The sequence below is a fragment of the Elephas maximus genome, chromosome 13 (genome assembly GCF_024166365.1).
Source record: "Elephas maximus indicus isolate mEleMax1 chromosome 13, mEleMax1 primary haplotype, whole genome shotgun sequence".
In the NCBI taxonomy this organism is placed as follows: Eukaryota; Metazoa; Chordata; class Mammalia; order Proboscidea; family Elephantidae; genus Elephas; species Elephas maximus.
The window spans coordinates 29,663,388-29,683,224 of record NC_064831.1 but is presented as its reverse complement, the minus strand read 5'-3'; the positions used below and the strand labels follow the sequence as shown (position 1 = coordinate 29,683,224).

General features: G+C 40.1%; 1 pseudogene; it reads left to right on the top strand.

The window, feature by feature from the left end:
- The first annotated feature begins 4,622 nt into the window (after positions 1 to 4,622).
- Positions 4,623 to 18,276, top strand: LOC126057323 (toll-like receptor 2; annotated as a pseudogene).
- The last annotated feature ends 1,561 nt before the right edge of the window (positions 18,277 to 19,837 follow it).

Here is a 19,837-nt window from a genome sequence, read left to right as displayed (position 1 = left end):
TTTATATGGAAAGGAAAGAGTCCCCAGATAAGTAAACCATTACTGAAGAAGAACAAAGTAGGAGGCCTCACACTACCTGACCTCAGAACCTATTATACACCTATGGTAGTCAAAACAGCCTGGTACTGGTTCAATGACAGACACATTGACCAATGGAACAAATCAAGAACCCAGATGTAAATCCACCTACCTATGACCACTTGATCTATGACAAAAGCCCAAAGTCCATTAAACGGGGGAAAAAAATAGTCTTTTTAACAAACGGTGCTGGCAAAGCTGGATGTCCACCTGTAAAAAAATGAAACAAGACCCACACCTCACACCATACATAAAAACTAATTCAAAACTATATCAAAACTATAAATGCTATATCAAAAACTATAAAGATCATGGAAGAAAAAATAGGGTCAACGTAGGGTCCCTAATACATGCCATAAACAGAATACAAACCATAACTAACAATACACAAACACTGGGAGCTAAGCAAGATAAATGGGATCTTCTAAAAATTAAACACTTATACTCATCAAAAGACTTCACCAAAAGAGTAAAAAGAGAATCTATAGACTGGGAAAAAAAACTTGGCTACGCCATATCTGACAAAGGTCTAATCTCTAAAATCTATAGGAAAATCCAATATGTCTACAATAAAAAGACAAATAACCCAATTAAAAAATGGGCAAAGGATATGAACAGACACTTCACAAAAGAAGACATTCGGACAACTAATAGACACATGAGGAAACGCTTGTGATCACCAGTCATTAGAGAAATGCAAATCAAAACTACAACGAGAAACCATTTCACCCCGACATTACTGGCAGGAATCATAAAAGCAGAAAATAACAAAAGTTGGAGAGGTTGCGAGGAGATTGCAACTATTACACACTGCTGGTGGGAAAATGATATGGCACTTCCTTAAAAAGCTAGAAATAGAAACACCAGAGGATCCAGCAATCCACTCCTAACAACATATACTAGAGAAATAGGAGCCATCACGTGAATAGGCATATGTACACCCAAGTTCATTGCAGCATTATTCACAATAGCAAAAAGATGGAAACGACCTAAGTGCCCATCAACAGATGAATGGACAAACTATGGTACTCACACACAACGGAATACTATGCAGTGATAAAGAACAGTGACGGCTCTTTGAAACATCTCACAACATGGATGAGTCTGGTGGGCATTATGCTGACTGAAATAAGTCAATCACAAAAGGACAAATACTATATGGGAGCACTATTATAAAAACACACGAAAATGTTTCCACACAGAAGGAAACAATCTTTGAAGGTTATGAGAGGGGAGGAAGGGGAGGGAAAACACTAACTAGATAGCAGATAAGTGGTAACTTTGATAAAGGGTGAGACAGTCTACAATACTGGGGAAGCCAGCACAACTTAAATAGGGCAAAGTCATAGAAGCTTAACAGATACATCCATATGCCCTGAGGGACCGAGCTACTGGGCTGAGGGCTGGGACCATGGTCTCGGGGGCCATCTAGCTCAATTGGCATAACATAATCTATAAAGAAAATGTTCTACATCCGACAGTAGTGAGTAGTGTCTGGGGTCTTAAAATCCAGCAAGTGGCCATCTAACATACCTCTACTGGTCCTATTCCAGCTGGAGTAAAGGAGAATGAAGAAAATCTAAGACACACGGGAAATATTAGTTCAAAGGACTAATGGACCGCAACTATTACAACCTCCACCAGACTGAACCAAGCACAACTAGATGGTACCCGGTTACCACCACCAACTGCTCTGGCAAAGATTGGAATACAGGGTCCCAAACACAGCAGGAGAAAAATGTAGAACAAAATTCAAATTCACACACACACACACAAAAAGCAGGCTTGCTGGTCTGGCAGAGACTGGAGGAACCCTGAGAGTATGGCCCCCGGACACCCTTTTAACTCAGTAGTGAAGTCACCCCTGAGGTTTACCCTTCAACCAAAGATTAGACAGCTCTATTTTTTATAGGGCCAACAGAAACCCTGGTGGTATAGTGGTTAAGAGCTAAAGCTGCTAACCAAAGGGTCGGCAGTTTGAATCCACCAGGCGCTCCTTGGAAACTCCATGGGGCAGTTCTACTCTGTCCTATAGGGTCACTATGAGTTGGATCGACAGCAATGGGTTTTCTTTATAGGGCCAACAAAAACACACGTGAGGAGTGTGCTTAGTATTTCAATCATGAATAAGAGACTAATGAGCTCACCAGCTCAAAAGCGAAGATGAGAAGGCAGAAAGGGACAGGAAAACTGGACAAATGGAAACACGGAACCCGGGGTAGAGAAGGCGAGAGCGTTGACACATGGTGGGGCTGGCAACCAATGTCACAAAACAATTTGTGTATTAACTGTTTAATGAGAAACTAATGTGCTCTGTAAACTTTCACCTAAAGCACAGTAAAAAAAAAAAAAAAAAGATAAATCAAACTATTAAACACATCAAAAAATTGAAGAAAAAAAAAGTAACCACACACTCAAAGACTTAAAGAATAATGTTGAGGAGCATTATCACTCTCTGGGCTCCAGCAGATGCCCTTCCAGACCTATGCCTGTACCACATGGAAGCTCCCCTTTTCTCTTCCCAACTTAGATCACTCCTGGGGGAGGGAGGGGAGGATTACCTTGAATGGGAGCAAGTATTACGCAAAAGAAACAGTAAGTAACTAAGCTACCTTGGTTTGGCAAGTTATTACTCAGAAAAGAAAGTTTAAAAGTTAAGCAAGTTTCAATTAGGCAGGGACAAGGAAAGTGATATTTGTGTACACCCCCGTGATTGTAATTATGAAATTCATACCTGATATATAAATGTTGTTAGATGCTGTTGAGTCGGCTTGGCCATAGTGACCTATGTATAACAGAACAAAACGGATATGTAGTTTAAATTGACACCACTTTATACCTAGAAATTGCCTTTATGTATATTTGTGATAAGTATAACTGATATTGATGCTCATTGTGTGTAATTTCATCTTGATTTAGTGCTGATTATGCCTCAATAGCTTGTTTAAAAAAATAAAGGAGTTCAGGAAGTTTTCTAACAATCTGACTTAAAGCTAGGATAAAGCTCACATGAAACCTGACTCCAAAGTACAGTGCTTTACAAGAAGAGGGTTGTCTGAGGCAAAGCTGCTCTACAAATGAAGCTTTCATTAAGTGGGTTCCTCCCCTCCCCTCTTTCTCCAGCTCCGCTCTTTCCCAGAACTCTGTATTCTCTATGTCTGAGGGGATCATCCTTCTTCCCAAATACTTTTTCCTTCACTGTCCTATGTGAACCTGCACAAGGCAATATCCTCTGCTCCAAAACTTCTCCACTCATGAGATCAACACTGTCATTTCCTGAGGGCAACTGAGCTCACCTAGCTGTTCAGAAGAAAATAGTATGATTGACCTAATTCATATGAAAGTATGAACAACTGAAAGCCCAATAATATTTACATTCCTTAGTATACTTGTCTTTTTATAAAAAAAAAAAAAAAAAAACTTATTAAATCTAAATGAACATTTTTTGTGGTACAACTTCCATAGAAAATTTTTGGCCAGTTAGTCCCTTCCAGGCCCCTCAAGGAATAACTCTTTCTTGATAATGTCTGTCTCTTCAAGAGTAAGACTACAGAGAGGATCAGTAATTTTCTATTTGGTCCACATCAGTGTGATGGTTAAAGTTGTGTGTCAACTTGGCTGGGCCATGATTCCCAGTGGTTTGGCAGTTAAAATGTAGTTTGGCAGTTATGTAATGATGCAATCAACTCCATGAGGAGATATGCTATGAGCAGCCAATCAGTTGGAAGGGAGTGTCATGGATTGAATTGTGTCCTCCCAAAATATGTGTCAACTTGGCAAGGCCATGATTCCCAGTATTGTGTGATTGTCCTCCATTTTGTGATCTAATTGTACTATGTGTTATAAACCCTAATCTCTGCCTGTGGTTAATGAGGCAAGATTAGGTTATGTTAAAGATGATGAGGGTAGGATGCGACACGCTTACTAACGTCACAGCCCTGGTCAGGTGTAAGGAGAGTTTCTCTGGGATGTGGCCTACATCACCTTTTATCTTACAAGAGATAAAGGAGAGAGAAGTGAGCACAGGACAGGGACCTTATACCACCAAGAAAGAAGTGCTGAGAACAGAGCGTGTGGTTTGTTCCCTGGGTCTCTGTGCTAAGAAGCTCCCAGACCAGGGAAAGGTTGATGACAAGGACCTTCCCCCAGAGCTGACACAGACAGAAAGCCTTCCCCTGGAGCTGGCATCCTGAATTTGGACTTCTGGCCTCCTAAACTGTGAAAGGATAAATTTTTGTTTGTTAAAGCCATTCACTTGTGGTATTTCTGTTATAGCAGCAGTAGATTACTAAGACAGAATTTTTTACCAAGAGTGGGGTGCTGCTCTAACAGATACCTATAACATGGAAGTGGTTTTGGAATTGAGTAATGAGTAGAGGCTAGAAGAGTTTTAAAGTGCCTAATGGTAAAAAAAAAAAAAAAAAAAAATTTTTTTTTTTTTTTTAATGGTAAAAGCTTATATTGTCTTGTAGAGACTGTTATGGACATCAAAGACAATTTTGGTAAAGTTTCAGAAGGAAGTGAGGACAGCTGTAACATTGGAGATGGTACAGATGGTGAGAACCAGTAGTAGAGAAATGGCAGCAGCAGAACCAGAAGACTGGTGTGAGACAGCAAGGGAGCTAACCCATGCAGCAAGAAAGCCCATGGGGCAAGAGAGCTGAGTGTCTTCTGGCCAAGGTTTACTGGTGGAGTGGGGTGTTTCCAGGCACTTATTGGTAGAGCAAAAGAGCTATAGAACACTTTCCTGAGCAGGGCAGAAGCCTGACTGGCCAAGAGGCCAAGGAACCAGGAAGCAGAAGCTGAAGAGACAAGAAACACAAGAAGCAGAACTGCCTAAGTCTCAAAGGGTAGGGCCACAACCTTTGGGGTCAAAGGGTGGAACCACAGCCTGCTGGGTCTCAAAGGGTGGGGCCACAGCCTCCTGGGCTTCAGAGGGTCAGATCTTCCCCGACTCGGTTCCAGAGGCTGCCTTTCATGACTGCCAGTGGGACAGGGCCAGATCTTCTGCCCAAAGCTGAGGGAGAGGGACTGCCATGCCATTGTGGCAGAAGAACGGGAACTTCTGGGGCTGACTGTGTAGGTTTGCCACTCAGACAGTCTAGGAGAATGGGAGCTGCCTAAATCCAAGGGAGCAGACCTGCTGTCCCAGTGGGCATGGAGGGCAGAGCTGATGCCTAGGGCCAAGGGGCCTCCACCCAAAAACTGGAGAGTACGGCCAACACCCAAAGTCTGGAGGGCAGGGCCATTGCCTAAATGGTCTCAGAGAACAGAGGATTATTTTCAAGCCTTGAAGGCTACTGTAATGTGTTCTGCTGACTTGTTTGGTTCCTGCTATCCCTTCTTCCCCTCCAATTTCTCCCATTTGTAATGAAAGTGTCTAGTTTGTGGCTGTTCCACTATTGTACTTTGGAAGCAGATGAAGAGGAATTTTGCCTCAGGATGGAATCTGGACTTAGAGTTGATTTAAGACTTTTTCTATGCTATGATGGGGTGAATGTGTTTTACATGTGGGAAGGAAATGAATTTTGGGGAGCCAAAGGGTGGAAAGTTACGGATTGAATTGTGTCCCCCCAAAATGTGAGTCTACTTGGCTAGGCCATGATTCCCAGTATTGTGTAACTGTCCTTCATTTTGTCATCTGATGTAGTTTTCCTATGTGTTGTAAATCCTAATCTCTGCCTATGGTTAATGAGGCAAGATTAGGTTATGTTAAAGAGAATTAGGGTGGGATGCAACACCCTTACTCAGGTCACTGCCCTGGTCAGATGTAAGGGAAGTTTTCCTAGCATGTGGCCTGCCTCCACTATATAAATAGATGTTCCAGCAGGGATCTCACTCCAGATCCTGTATCTGGCTCATCTGGTCCTTGAACTTGAGCTAGCAGCTTACCTGCCCATCTTGGGATTCATCGGCCTTTGTAGCCTGTAAGCCATTGGCCTGCTGTCTGACTTGCTGCTCTTGGATTTGTCAGCCCCTGTAGCTACGTGAGTCAGGAGAAGGCTCTAGCCTGAAGCCTGATGCATGCACTTGACCTTACCAGCCTCTGCAACTGGTTGAGCCATTTCCTTGAAATAAGTCTCTCTATATATATCTATGGAAACTCTGGTGGCATAGTCGTTAAGTGCTACATCTGCTAATCAAAAGGTCGGCAGTTCAAATCCACCAGATGCTCCTTGGAAACTCAATGGGGTAGTTCTATTCTGTCCTATAGGGTTGCTATGGGTTGGAATCAACTTGATGGCAATGGGTTTGGCTTTTTAAATATATATATATATATACACACACACACACACATACACATATACTCTTCACTGGTTTTGCTTCCCTAGAGAATCAGGAGGTAAGGTCTTTCCTTCCTCTTCGAGCTATGCCCATAATCAGCTAGAGATAAGACAGATTTGGGAACTGATTTTTTGACAGGCAATTGTTATCTGGAAATTTTCCTTAAGAATTAGCTTAAGATCTTAGAAAAAATGGTTTTGAGGAAAGTGGGGAAAAAAATCTCTCCAGATGTCTGCATTGTCTTCACATTGCTTAATTTTCTGTCAGAATTTTTATTCTGTGCCAACACAGCTTTGAAGTCCTACGATTTCATGTGTCTAAAACTTCCTTATGTTCATTGACCTACAATTCCTCTTTCACTTTTCATTCACTCTCATAAAATACTTTTGTCAAGCTATTACTATATATATAGGAAGTGCAAAGGTTAGTGTGTTTGGTTACTAACTGAAAGGGTAGAGATTTGAGTTCATCCAGAGATACCTTGGAAGAAAGACCTGGCAATCTACTTCTGAAAAATCAGCCAATGACAACCCTATGGAGCACAGTTGTACTCTGTAACACATGGGGTCACCATGAGTTGAAACTGACTTTACAGCAACTGTTTTTTTGGTTTAATGTTTTATCACTTATATCAACAGATTTTGTTTCTCCACAAAATAAGTACATTTGTTCATTGGGCTTTACTTACAAACCAACTCATATCTAGCACTTAGATGTGCCAGGCACTGTTTAAGTTCTTTCCACCTTGTACATTTCCTAGTTTTCACAACAAACCCTAAGAAGTTCATGTTACAGAGATGATGAGTTACTTCGTCAAGATCATACAGTTAGCAAAGGCCCAGAGTCTCTATTTGTAAACGCTGCACTGCACCACCTCTCTGTTTTACTTTCATGTTGTTAGAAATGTTTATAAATCACTTTGAAATATTACTTCTCACAAAAAACAAGAACTATGGTATCCATTATGGACTGAATTGTGTCCTCCAAAAATGTGTATCAATTTGGCTCAGCCACAATTCCCAATATTGTATGATTGTCCACCATTTTGTCATCTGATGTGATTTTCCTATGTGTTGTAAATCCTACCTTTATGATGTTAATGAAGCAAGATTAGAGTCAGTTATGTTAATGAGGCAGCACTTAATCTACAAGATTGGATTTTGTCTTAAGTCAATCTCTTTTGAGATATAAAGGTGAGAAGTGAGCAGAGAGATGGGGGGGGACTTGATACCACCAAGAAATAAGAGCTAGGAGAATAGCGTGTCCTTTGGACCTGTGGTCCCTGTGCTGTGAAGTTCCTTGATTGAGGAATATTGAAGATAAGAACCTTTCCCCAGAGTCGACAGAAAGAGAAATCCTTCCCCTGGAACTGGCAACCTGAATTCGGACATCTAGCCTCCTAGGCTGTGAGAAGATAAATTTCTCTTTGGTATGCCATCCAGTTGTGGTATTTCTGTTACGGCAGCACTAGATAACTAAGACAGCATCCTAATATCCTAAAAACTAGTCTACACAGTTTGACAAAATGAGAGGTTAAGGTAGGACTAAGATCCCATTGTACCCTTGGCATACTCAAGGTTGGTGTGGTGATATTCTGCTGTTCCCTAGTTGCTTGGTGATCCCATCACTAATCTTGACAGATTCTATGGGGGTGGGGGAAGCTTGCTCAGGAAATGAAAGGGTGACTGTGAGCAGAGCAAGTGACTGTCTTACATTCCTTTTCCCCCAGGACAAATGTTCCCATTCTTTGCGGCCTGATTCAACAACAATTTGATTAGACTGGCTGATCCAACAGCAAACTAGAGGTAGAACTAAGTTCCTGTAATTTAAATCCTAGAGTCTTTCTTAATATGAAGTTTAAATCCTAGGGCCTTTCTCACATGAGGTTATTATTAATAACCGAGCATTTACCAGACTCTGGGCACTGTACTCTGGATAAGAATTATCATCTCCATCTGACAGATATGAAACCTGAGTCTTGTGATCTGCTCAGTCATAAAGCTAATATCTGGAAGATCAAAGATTTGAACCTGATTCTGTCTGATTGCAAAGCACCTGCCCTTAAGAGTCATGCTATAGTGCTCCCACAATGCTGTGGAGGATGGGCTTGACTGAGTTGGGCTGAGCCCTGGGAATCTGGGATGTGGGCCACAGTTAATGGCTGCCCTGAGTCAATCCAGAGGCTGATTTATGACAGTGATTTATATTGAGTCCTTAAACACCAGTATAGCGTATTTTTAAGATCCTATACTTTAGTATCATGCAAGAAATAACTGAAAAGCTGCAATGAAGATTTCTCACTAGGATGCAGGCCAGGGATGATGATGATGATAATAACAATTATTAAGCTCCTTCTATGTACTAAGCATGCTGTTAAAGCACATTATATGTATAATTTCATTTAACCAGGAAGGAAAATCAGCTGGTATTTGAGTGCTATTCTATACTTAAGTCATTCTTCCATCATCATTTAACTTCCTTCTTGAACTTAAAACAGTAAATGACATTGTTTCTGGGAAAGTTTGTTTTGGCTTAAGATTCTTGTAGGAAGCAGTCTTACTTGAACTGTGCAATGCATTTGGGCAACATTCATACAAAGCAAACTGGCAGCAAAAAGGGTACATATACACACATATACTATAAAAAAAAACTCAGCTTTTTTATTATTTAAATAGTTGGTCACATTCTCATTGAATAAATTTTTCCATGTATAAGTCGAGGGCACTGGGTTTTTTTCTGGGAAAGATAAATATTTCAAGGCATGCTTCTACAAAGAAAAATTTCAACTTAAAAAATATAAACTATACACACATTTTAAATTGGAATTACAAGCCTGACATTTACTCTAAGTCACATTCTTTTAAGTGTGACAAATCTTGAAAAATAACAAGTATTCATGGTTTCTTTAAAAAAACTGATACAAGTATTAACTATAAATCTTTTAGGGGTTGTATCAAAAAACTTTTTTGAGCTGTACAATTGCAAAAAAGACAACTTTCCAGGCACTGAGAGATACTTCCATGGGTAGAAAACCATTACATCATCTCAAATAATTTGGAGATTTCTCAGATAGTTGGTCAGAGATATTGACCAAGAAGCTGGCAGTATTATTATTATTTTTCTTTTTATTGCACTTTAGATGAAGGTTCAAAAAGCAAACTAGTTTCTCATTTCAAACTAGTTGGCAACATTGGTTGCCAACCCCACAACATGTCAACATTCTCTCCTTCTTGACCTTGGGTTCTCCATTACCAGCTTTTCTGTCCCCTCCTGCCTTCTCATCCCTGACCCTGGGCTGGTGTGCCCACTTAGTCTCGTTTTGTTTTATGGGCCTGTCTAATCTTTGGCTGAAGGGTGAACCTCAGGGGTGACTTTATTACTGAGCTAAAAGGGTGTCCGGGGGCCATACTCTCAGGGTTTCTCCAGTCTCTGTCAGGCTGGTAAGTCTGGTCTTTTTTTGTGAGTGAGAATTTTGTTCAGTCTTTTTCTCTAGCCCTGTCTGGGACCCTCTATTGTGATTCCTGTCAGAGCAGTTGGTGGTGGTAGCCAGGCACCATCTAGTTGTGCTGGACTCAGTCTGGTGAAGACTGTGGTAGTTTTGGTCTATCAGTCATATGGACTACTCTTTCCCTTGTGTCTTTGGTTTTCTTCACTCTCAAGCCGGCAATATTCTTGTCTGTGACTCTGACTGGCACACACTGAACCCTAGTTATAGATTACAACAGGGATTTACTCTAAAGGAAGCAGTGGTCACATAACTCACGTCCCTGACTTTGAGTCATATCATGCACTAATTTTTGCATTTACTTATAGAAGTCAACAACCCCTACCCTGACTGCCACATCACATGGTTGGATTTAGCAGTTATTTGGCTCTTAAGATATTAAAATGTCTTTTCCAAGATGTTTCAAATGACTTGTGTTTGATCAAATTCTGCCTTTATAGTCTTCTTACCTGATGAGGTCATACAACCATTATGAATATTAAAATGATACCAGTCACTCATGGTTTTGTTTGACTGTATGGTTAAAATAATGCACTATATCTCTGCATTTCCATGTTTAAACACAGTGAGTTGCTGTGTGGTGGGGGTAGGAAGTCAGCCAGCACAAGAAGCCAATGATCAGGCTTCTCTCCTTTGCAACTCGCCGCCTCGCCTGTAAGGGCCATTTCAGATGTTTACACTCTCTTCCTCCAAGACTAATCAATTTTTGTTTAATAATTTATTTGTTGTTGTTGGAAAATATACACAGTGAAACATACACCAATTCTAAGGAAGAAGTAAAAGTATCTCTATTTGCAGATGACGTGATCCTATACACAGAAAACCCTAAAGAATACTCAAGGAAGCTACTGACACTAACAGAAGAGTTCAGCACAGTATCAGGATACAAGATAGACATACAAAAATCAGCTGGATTCCTCTACACCAACAAAAAGAACATCAAAGAGGAAATCACCAAATCAATACCATTTACAGTAGTTCCCAAGAAGATAAATTACTTAGGAATAAATCTTACCAGAGATGTAAAATACCTATACAAACAAAACTACAAGACGCTACTGCAAGAAACCAAAAGAGACCTGCATAAGTGGAAAAACATACCTTGCTCATGCATAAGAAGATTTAACATTGTAAAAATGTCTACTCTGCCAAGAGCTATCTATAGATACAATGCAATTCCGATCTAAATTCCAACTGCATTTTTTAATGAGATGGAGAAACAAATCACCAACATCGTATGGAAGGGAAAGAGGCCCCGGATAAGTAAAACATTACTGAAAAGAAGAACAAAGTGGGAGGCCTCACTCTACCTGATTTTAGAACCTATTATACTGCCACAGTAGTCAAAACAGCCTGGTACTGGTACAACAACAGATACATAGACCAATGGAACAAAATTGAGAATCCAGACATAAATCCATTCACAGATGAGCAGCTGATATTTGACAAAGGCCCAAAGTCTGTTAAATGGGGAAAAGAAAGTCTTTTTTGCAAATGGTGCTGGTATAACTGGATATCCATCTGCAAAAAAATGAAACAAGACCCATACCTCACATCATGCACAAAAACCAACTCAAAATGGATCAAAGACCTAAATATAAAATCTAATGATAAAGACCATGGCATAAACAGTATACAAAACATTAGTAACAATGCAGAAGAGAAACCAGATAACTGGGAGCTCCTAAAAATCAAACACTTAGCTCATCCAAGGACTTCACCGAAAGAGTGAAAAGATTACCTATAGACTGAGAAAAAGTTTTTAGTTATGACATTTCCGATCAGTGCCTGATCTCTAAAATCTACATGATACTGCAAAAACTCAACTACAAAAAGACAAATAACCCAATTAAAAATGGGCAAAAGATATGAACAGGCACTTCACCAAAGAAGACATTCGGGTAGCTAACAGATACATGAGGAAATGCTCATGATCATTAGCCATTAGAGAAATGCAAATCAAAACTACAATGAGAATCCATCTCACTCCAACAAGGCTGGCATTAATCCAAAAACACAAAATAATAAATGTTGGAGAGGTTGTGGAGAGACTGGAACATCTATACATTGCTGGTTGGAATGTAAAATGGTAGAACCGTTTTGGAAATCTATTTGGCGTTTCCTTAAAAAACTAGAAATAGAACTGCCATACGATCCAGCAATCCCACTCCTTGGACTATATCCTAGAGAAATAAGAGCCTTTACACGAACAGATACATGCACACCCATGTTCACTGCAGCACTGTTTACAATAGCAAAAAGATGGAAGCAGCAAAGGTGCTCATCAATGGATGAATGGATAAATAGATTATGGTATATTCACACAATGGAATACTACCCGTCAATAAAGAATAATGAATTCATGAAACATTTCATAACATGGAGAAACCTGGAAGCATTATGATGAGTGAAATTAGTCAGTTGCAAAAGGACAAATACTGTATAAGACCACTATTGTAAGGACTGGAGAAATAGTTTAAACAAAGAAGAAAATACTCTTTGATGGTCTCAAGGGAGGAGGGAGGGAGAGGGTGGGAGAGGTGTACTCACTAATTAGATAGATAAGAACTACTTTAGGTGAAGGGAAAGACAACACACAATACAGGCGAGGTTAGCACAACTGGACTAAACCAAAAGCAAAGAAGCTTCCTGAACAAACCGAATGCTTCGAAGGCCAGCATAGCAGGGGCGGGGGTTTGAGGACCATGTTTTCAGGGGACATCTAAGTCAATTGGCATAATAAAATCTATTAAGAAAACATTCTGCATCGCACTTTGGAGAGTGGCTTCTGTGGTCTTAAACGCTAGCAAGCAGCCATCTAAGATGCATCAACTGGTCTCAACCCACCTGGAGCAAAGGAGAACAAAGAACACCAAAGACACAAGGTAATTATGAGCTTAAGAGACAGAAAATACCACATAAACCAGAGACAACACCAGCCTGAGACCAGAAGGACTAGATGCTGCCTGGCTACAACCGATGACTGCCCTGACAGGGAACACAACAGAGAACCCCTGAGGAAGCGGGAAAGCAGTGGGATGCAGACCCCAAATTCCCGTAAAAAGACCAGACTTAATGGTCTGACTGAGACTAGAAGGACCCCAGAGGTCATGGTCCCCAGACCTTCTGTTAGCCCAAGACAGGAACCATTCCCAGGGCCAACTCTTCAGACATGGATTGGACCGGACTATGGGAAAGAAAATGGTACTAGTGAAGAATAAGCTTCATGGATCAAGTAGACACATAAGACTGTGTTTCTCTCCTGTCTGGAGGGGAGATGAGAGGGCATAGGGGGCCGGAAGCTGACTGAATGGACTAGAAAATGGAGAGTGGAGGGAAGGAGTGTGCTGTCTCATTGTGGGGAGAGCAATTAGGAGTATATAGCAAGGCCCGTAGGCCTCTATGAGTCGGAATCGACTTGACGGCAACGGGTAGCAAGGTGTATATAAATTTTTGTATGAGAGACTGACTTGATTTGTAAACTTTCACTTAAAGCACAATAAAATTTTTTAAAAAATACACCAATTCAACAATTTCTACATGTATAATTCAGTGACATTGACTATATTCTTCAAGTTGAGCAGCTCTTCTCACCCTCATTTTCCCAGTTATTCCTCCACCATTAACATAAACTCACTGACCCCTTCATTGTCATGTTAGGTGCCATCAAGTCGGTTCTGACTCAAAGCAATCCTGTGTACAGTAGAAGGAAACACTGCCCGGTTCTAAGCCATCCTCACAATCATTGTTATCCTTAAGCCCATTGTTGCAGCCACTGTGTCAATCCATCTCTTTGAGGGTTTTCCTCTTTTTTGCTGACCCTTTAGTTTACCAAGCATGATGTCCTTCTCCAGGGACTGATCCTTTCTGATAACATGTCCGAAGTATGTGAGACATAGTATCACCATCCTTGCTTCCAAGGAGCATTCTGGTTGTAATTCTTCCAAGACAGATTTGTCCATTCTTTCGGCAGCCCATGGATTCATTATTCTTTGCCAACAACCACAAATTCAAAGACATCAATTCTTCTTCAGTCTTCCTTATTCATCATCCAGGTTTCCCATGCATATGAGGCAACTGAAAACATTGTGGCTTGGGTCAGGTGCACGTTAATCTTAAGGTGACCTCTTTGCTTTTTAAAACTTTAAAGAGGTCTTTTGCAGCAGATTTGCCCAACGCAATGTGTTTTTTGATTTCTTGACCGCTGCTTCCATGGGTGTTGATTGTGGATCCAAGTAAAGTGGAATCCTTGACAACTTCAATCTTTTCTCCGTTTATCATGATATTTCTTATTGGTCCAGTTGTGAGGATTTTTGTTTTCTTAATGCTGAGGTGCAATCCATACTAAAGGCTGTGATCTATTATCTTCGTCAGTAAGTGCTTCAAGTCCTCTTCACCTTTTCAGCAAGCGAGGTTGTGTCATCTGCATAACACAGGCTGTTAATGAGTCTTCCTCCAATCTTGATGCTTCGTTGTTCTTCACATAGTCCAGTTTCTTGGATTATTTGCCCACCATACAGATTGAATACGTACGGTGGAAGAATACAACCCTGATGCACACCTTTCCTGACTTTAAACCACACAGTATCCCCTTGTCCTGTTCGAACGAATGCCTCTTGATCCATGTACAGGTTCCTCATGAGCACAACTAAGTGTTCCGGAATTCTCATTCTTTGCAATGTTATTCATAATTTGTTATGATCCACACCACTGAATGCCTTTGCATAGTCAATAAAACACAGATAAACATCTTTCTGGTATTCTCTGCTTTCAGCCAGGATCCATCCGCCATCAGCAATGATATCCCTGGTTCCACGTCCTCTTCTGATTACGGCCTGAATTTCTGACCGTAACCTGTGAATATACGGCTGCAGCTGCTTTTGAATGATCTTCAGCAAAATTTTACTTGCGTGTGATATTCATGATATTGTTTGATAATTTCTGCATTCAGTTGGATCACCTTTCTTGGGAATAGGCATAAATATGGATCTCTTCCAGTTTTTTTTTTTCCAGTCAGCTGGCCAGGTAGCTGTCTTCCAAATTCCTTGGCATCGATGAGTGTGTGCTTTCAGAGCTGCATCTGTTTGTTGAAACATCTCCACTGGTATTCCATCAATTTCTGGAGCCTTGTTTTTTGCCAATGCCTTCAGTGCAGCTTGGACTTCTTCCTTCAATATCATTGGTTCTTGATCATATGCTACCTCCTGAAATGTTTGAAGGTCGATCGATTCTTTTTGGTATAGTGACTCTGTGTATTCCTTCCATCTTCTTTTGATGCTTCCTGCATCATTTAATATTTTCCCCATAGAATCCTTCAATCTTGCAACTTGAGGCTTGAATTTTTCCTCAGTTCTTTCAGCTTGAGAAATGCCAAGCATGTTCTTCCCTTTTGATTTTCTATCTCCAGGTTTTGCATATTTCATTATAATACTTTACTTTATCTTCTCCAGCCACCCTTTGAAATCTTCTGTTCAGCTCTTTTACTTTATCATTTCTTTCTTTTGCTTTAGCTACTGGATGTTCAAGAGTAAGTTTCAGAGTCTCTTCTGACACCCATTTTGGTCTCTTCTTTCTTTTGTGTCTTTTTAATGACCTTTTGCTTTCTTCATGTATGATGTCCTTGATGTCACTGCACAACTTGTTTGGTCTTTGTCATTAGTGTTCAACGCATCAGATCTGTTCTTGAGACGGTCTCTAAATTCAAGTGGGAAATACTCAAGGTCAAACTTTGGCTCTCGTGGACTTGTTCTAATTTTCTACTCCTTAAGCTTCCTTTCTAACCTTTTGAGTTGCTGTTCTCAATTCGATCCCCTATACTTAGATAGTTCTTGAAAAGGGCCGAATACTCAGGGCAGACATTCTTCACTAAGTAAGCTAACTATTGTTTGCTAACCTATACTCTTAAAAGGCATGTCAATCAGTCACTCAACAAATATTAATTGAGTGCCTAATATGTCCTGGAGGCTTGGGACACTTCATTGCAAAAAGAAGACTAAAATCCCTGCCCTCGTGAAATTTATGTTCAGCAGACGTGTGTAAAGCTGGAAGCTCCTTTTCTGCAGTCCAGTAGAATTCTTGCACCAGATGAAAATTATTTCCTTTGCCTATGAGAGTCTTGCATATTTGGGCCAATCCTACAACAACTTATCTCATTTATTATCCTCATGATTTGGTCTTTTTCTTTGGCGATGGTCCATCAAAGAATCTTTTTCTGTTTTCAAATTTTAGATCCCTGAAATTATTATAAGTTTTCTAAATTACAACAACAAAAAACAAACAAGGCTTTTCTGGACCTTCTGTTCTGAGTTAACTTAAGATTGATGTTTCTAATTCCCAGAGATATAAACCAAGAAGGCTGAATTCAACGTAGAAGATCAGTCACCTGGGTTGACATATGAAGCAGTCTTACTTTGAGAGGTTTTTATTGATCTTGCAAGTTTCCAAAAATGTTTGGAAGTGAGAAACACTGCCCCTCCTATGAGATAAGAGGAAGAGAACCTTACAGACAGGCCCATAGTGAAAAAAAACTAACATTAAGACAAGTTGAAGTAATAAAACAATGTTGTTGTTAGGTGCCATCAAGTCAATTCTGGCTCATGGTGACGCCATGTGACAGAGTAGAACTATCCGATAGGGTTTTTTTTGGCTGTAATCTTTACAGAAGCAGATCTCCAAGTCTTTCTCCTGTACGGCCTTTGGATAGGTTCAAACCGTCAACCTTTAGTTCAGCAGCCCAGCGCTTAACAGTTGCATCACCAGGGCTCCTTAATAAGACAGTAGGATTTACAAATCAGATGTTGGAGGTTGAGCTGGAAGAATGTGTGCTTCAGGGAAATGGAAAATAGGATGGCTGAGATTCCATTAACAGACCAGGCCCAATGGAAATTATAATAAACACAGAATATAGCTATGGAAATTTTCCATGATGATATACCTTAAAGATGTGTCTTTCCTTTTATATTAACTAAAGATATTCACAGTTAAAAGTCACATTTAAAATCGCCAGGATACTGAGATCTCAGCAAAAATTTGATAGTGAAGGATAACTGAAACATTCAGTTAATAAGAATGGTTGGCATTCCCTATATACCTTGATTTTAAGACAAAAATCATCACAAGCTTCAGAAAATGTTGCTTACTCTAGAAAGCCCTGGCTAGCCTTGATGTTGGTTAGTATATGCCTGGTTCTTTAGGGGCCAGAAAATGTGACATATTTGAATTTATCCAACAGAAATACAGTTTTACCCGAAGTGTTCCCCAGACACTAGCAATATAAAAACAAGAAACCTATTGTGTGTAGCCAATTCTGACTCATTATCAATATAATCTTTAATTTTGTCACAACTAAAAAAACTTTACATTTCTAGATATGTTGAAGAACCTGCCGGATTCCACCTTTTCACCCACAGTAATGACGTTGAGAGTAAGAAAAATATTATAATAACCTTTTTTTTTTTTTTTAAGAGCAGCTTGATTCTTCTCAGAAACTCACTACTTTGCTCCTGTGAATTTCCATCTTCACTCAGAAGCAGGAAGCACTGACCAAGGTCTTGGTCAACTGGCCAGAAAACTACTTTTGTGACTCTCCATCCCACATGCAGGGCTAGCGAGTTCAGGACACATGCCTCTTGGCTGCTGAGTGCCACAGGGCAGCCCTGGTGTCTGCCGCGTGCTGTGCCCTTCTTCTGCTTATCCTGCTCATGGGGACTCTGAGCCACTGTTTCCATGGGATGTAAAAAAAAAAAAAAAAACCCACTGCTGTCGAGTCGATTCCGACTCATAGCGACCCTATAGGACAGAGTAGAACTGCCCCATAGAGTTTCTAAGGAGCGCCTGACGGATTTGAACTGCCAACCCTTTGGTTAGCAGCTGTAGCACTTAACCACTACACCACCAGGGTTTCCCCATGGGCTGTGGTACATGAAAATGGTGTGGGCCTGGCTCTAGGCCGAAAGGAAGCCCAAGAAAAGCACCCAACAGGGACTTCTGTTATGACACCTTTATTTCTTATAGTGAAAGGGATTCCTACTGGGTGGAGAACCTTATGGTCCAGGAGCTGGAGAACTTGGAGCTCCCCCCCGCCTTTAAGTTGTGTCTTCACAAGTGGCAAGTGGATTATTGACAATATCACTGACTCCATTAAGAAGAGTCACAAAACTGCCTTTATGTTTTCTGAAAACTCTGTAGAGTGGTTCAAGTTTGAACTGAATATCACTCATTTTTGTTTCTTTGATGGGAACAATAATGGTGCCATCCTCATTCCTCTGGAGCCCATTGAGAAGAAAACCATTCCCCAGAGGTTCTGTAAACTACGGAAGATCATGAACACCAAGACCTACCTGGAGTGGCCCAATGATGAAGCTCAGCAGCAAGGTTTGAGTTGAATAATTCTAATTTTCAAAAGCAAATTATCTGTAAAAGGAAATAATCTCAGTTTTCAAAACTTGGTTCTATGTTGGTTTAGAATTTTGCTATTGTTAATTTGCATAGGCAGTAATAAGTGCTGTTCTTCAAAAATTACAGCTGTTACTGGAATCTGTTCAGAGTAGAAAAAATTTTTTTAATTTTTATTGTACTTTAAGTGAAAATTTACAAATCAAGTCAGTCTTTCATACAAAAATTTATACACACCTTGCTATATACCCCTTATTGCTCTCCCCCTAGTGAGACAGCACACTCCCTCCCTCCACTCTCTCTTCTTGTGTCCACTCGGCCAGCTTCTGACCCCCTCTGCCCTGTCATCTCCTCTAGAGACAGGAGATGCCAACATAGTTGGCATCTAAAATAGTTCTTATCTACTATCTAATTAGTGAAAACCCCTCTCCCTCCCTCCTTCCCTAGCACCTCTCATAACCATCAAAGAATATTTTCTTCTCTGTTTAAACTATTTCTCAAGTTCTTACAAATATTTGTCCTTTTGCAACTAATTTCACTCAGCATAATGCCTTCCAAATTCCTCCATGTTATGGAATATTTCTCAGATTCATCATTGTTCTTTATCATTGGGTATTATACCATTGTGTGAATATAACATAATTTATTTATCCATTCATCCGTTGATGGGCACCTTGGTTACTTCCATCTTTTTGCTATTGTAACAGTGCTGCAGTGAACATGGGTGTGAATGTATCTGTTCGTGTAAAGGCTCTTATTTTCTAGGATGTAGTCCAAGGAGTGGGATTGCTGGAGTGTATGGTAGTTCTATTTCTAGTTTTTAAGGAAACGCCAAATCAATTTCCAAAATGGTTCTACCATTTTACATTCCCACCAGCAGTGTGTAAGTGTTCCAGTCTCTCCACAATCTCTCCAACATTTATTATTTTGTGTTTTTGGATTAATGCCAGCCTTGTTGGAGTGAGATGGAATCTCTTTGTAGTTTTCATTTGCATTTCTCTAATGGCTAATGATCATGAGCATTTCCTCATGTATCTGTTAGCTACCCGAATGTCTTCTTTGGTGAAGTGCCTGTTCATATCCTTTGCCCATTTTTAATTGGGTTATTTGTCTTTTTGTAGTTGAGTTTTTGCAGTATCATGTAGATTTTAGAGATCAGATGCTGATCAGAAATGTCATAGCTAAAAACTTTTTCCCAGTCTGTAGGAATCCTTTTATTACTCTTTTGGTGAAGTCTTTGGATGAACATAGGTGTTTGATTTTTAGGAGCTCCCAGTTATCTGGTTTCTCTTCTGCATTGTTACTAATGTTCTGTATACTGTTTATGCCATGTATTAGGGCTCCTAGCATTGTCTCTATTTTTTCTTCCATGATCTTTATTGTTTTAGATTTTATATTTAGGTCTTTGATCCATTTTGAGTTGGTTTTTGTGCATGATGTGAGGTATGGGTCTTCTGTCATTTTTTTACAGATGGATATCCAGTTATACCAGCACCATTTGTAAAAAAGACTGTCTTTTCCCCATTTAAGAGACTTTGGGCCTTTGTCAAATATCAGCTGCTCATCTGTGAATGG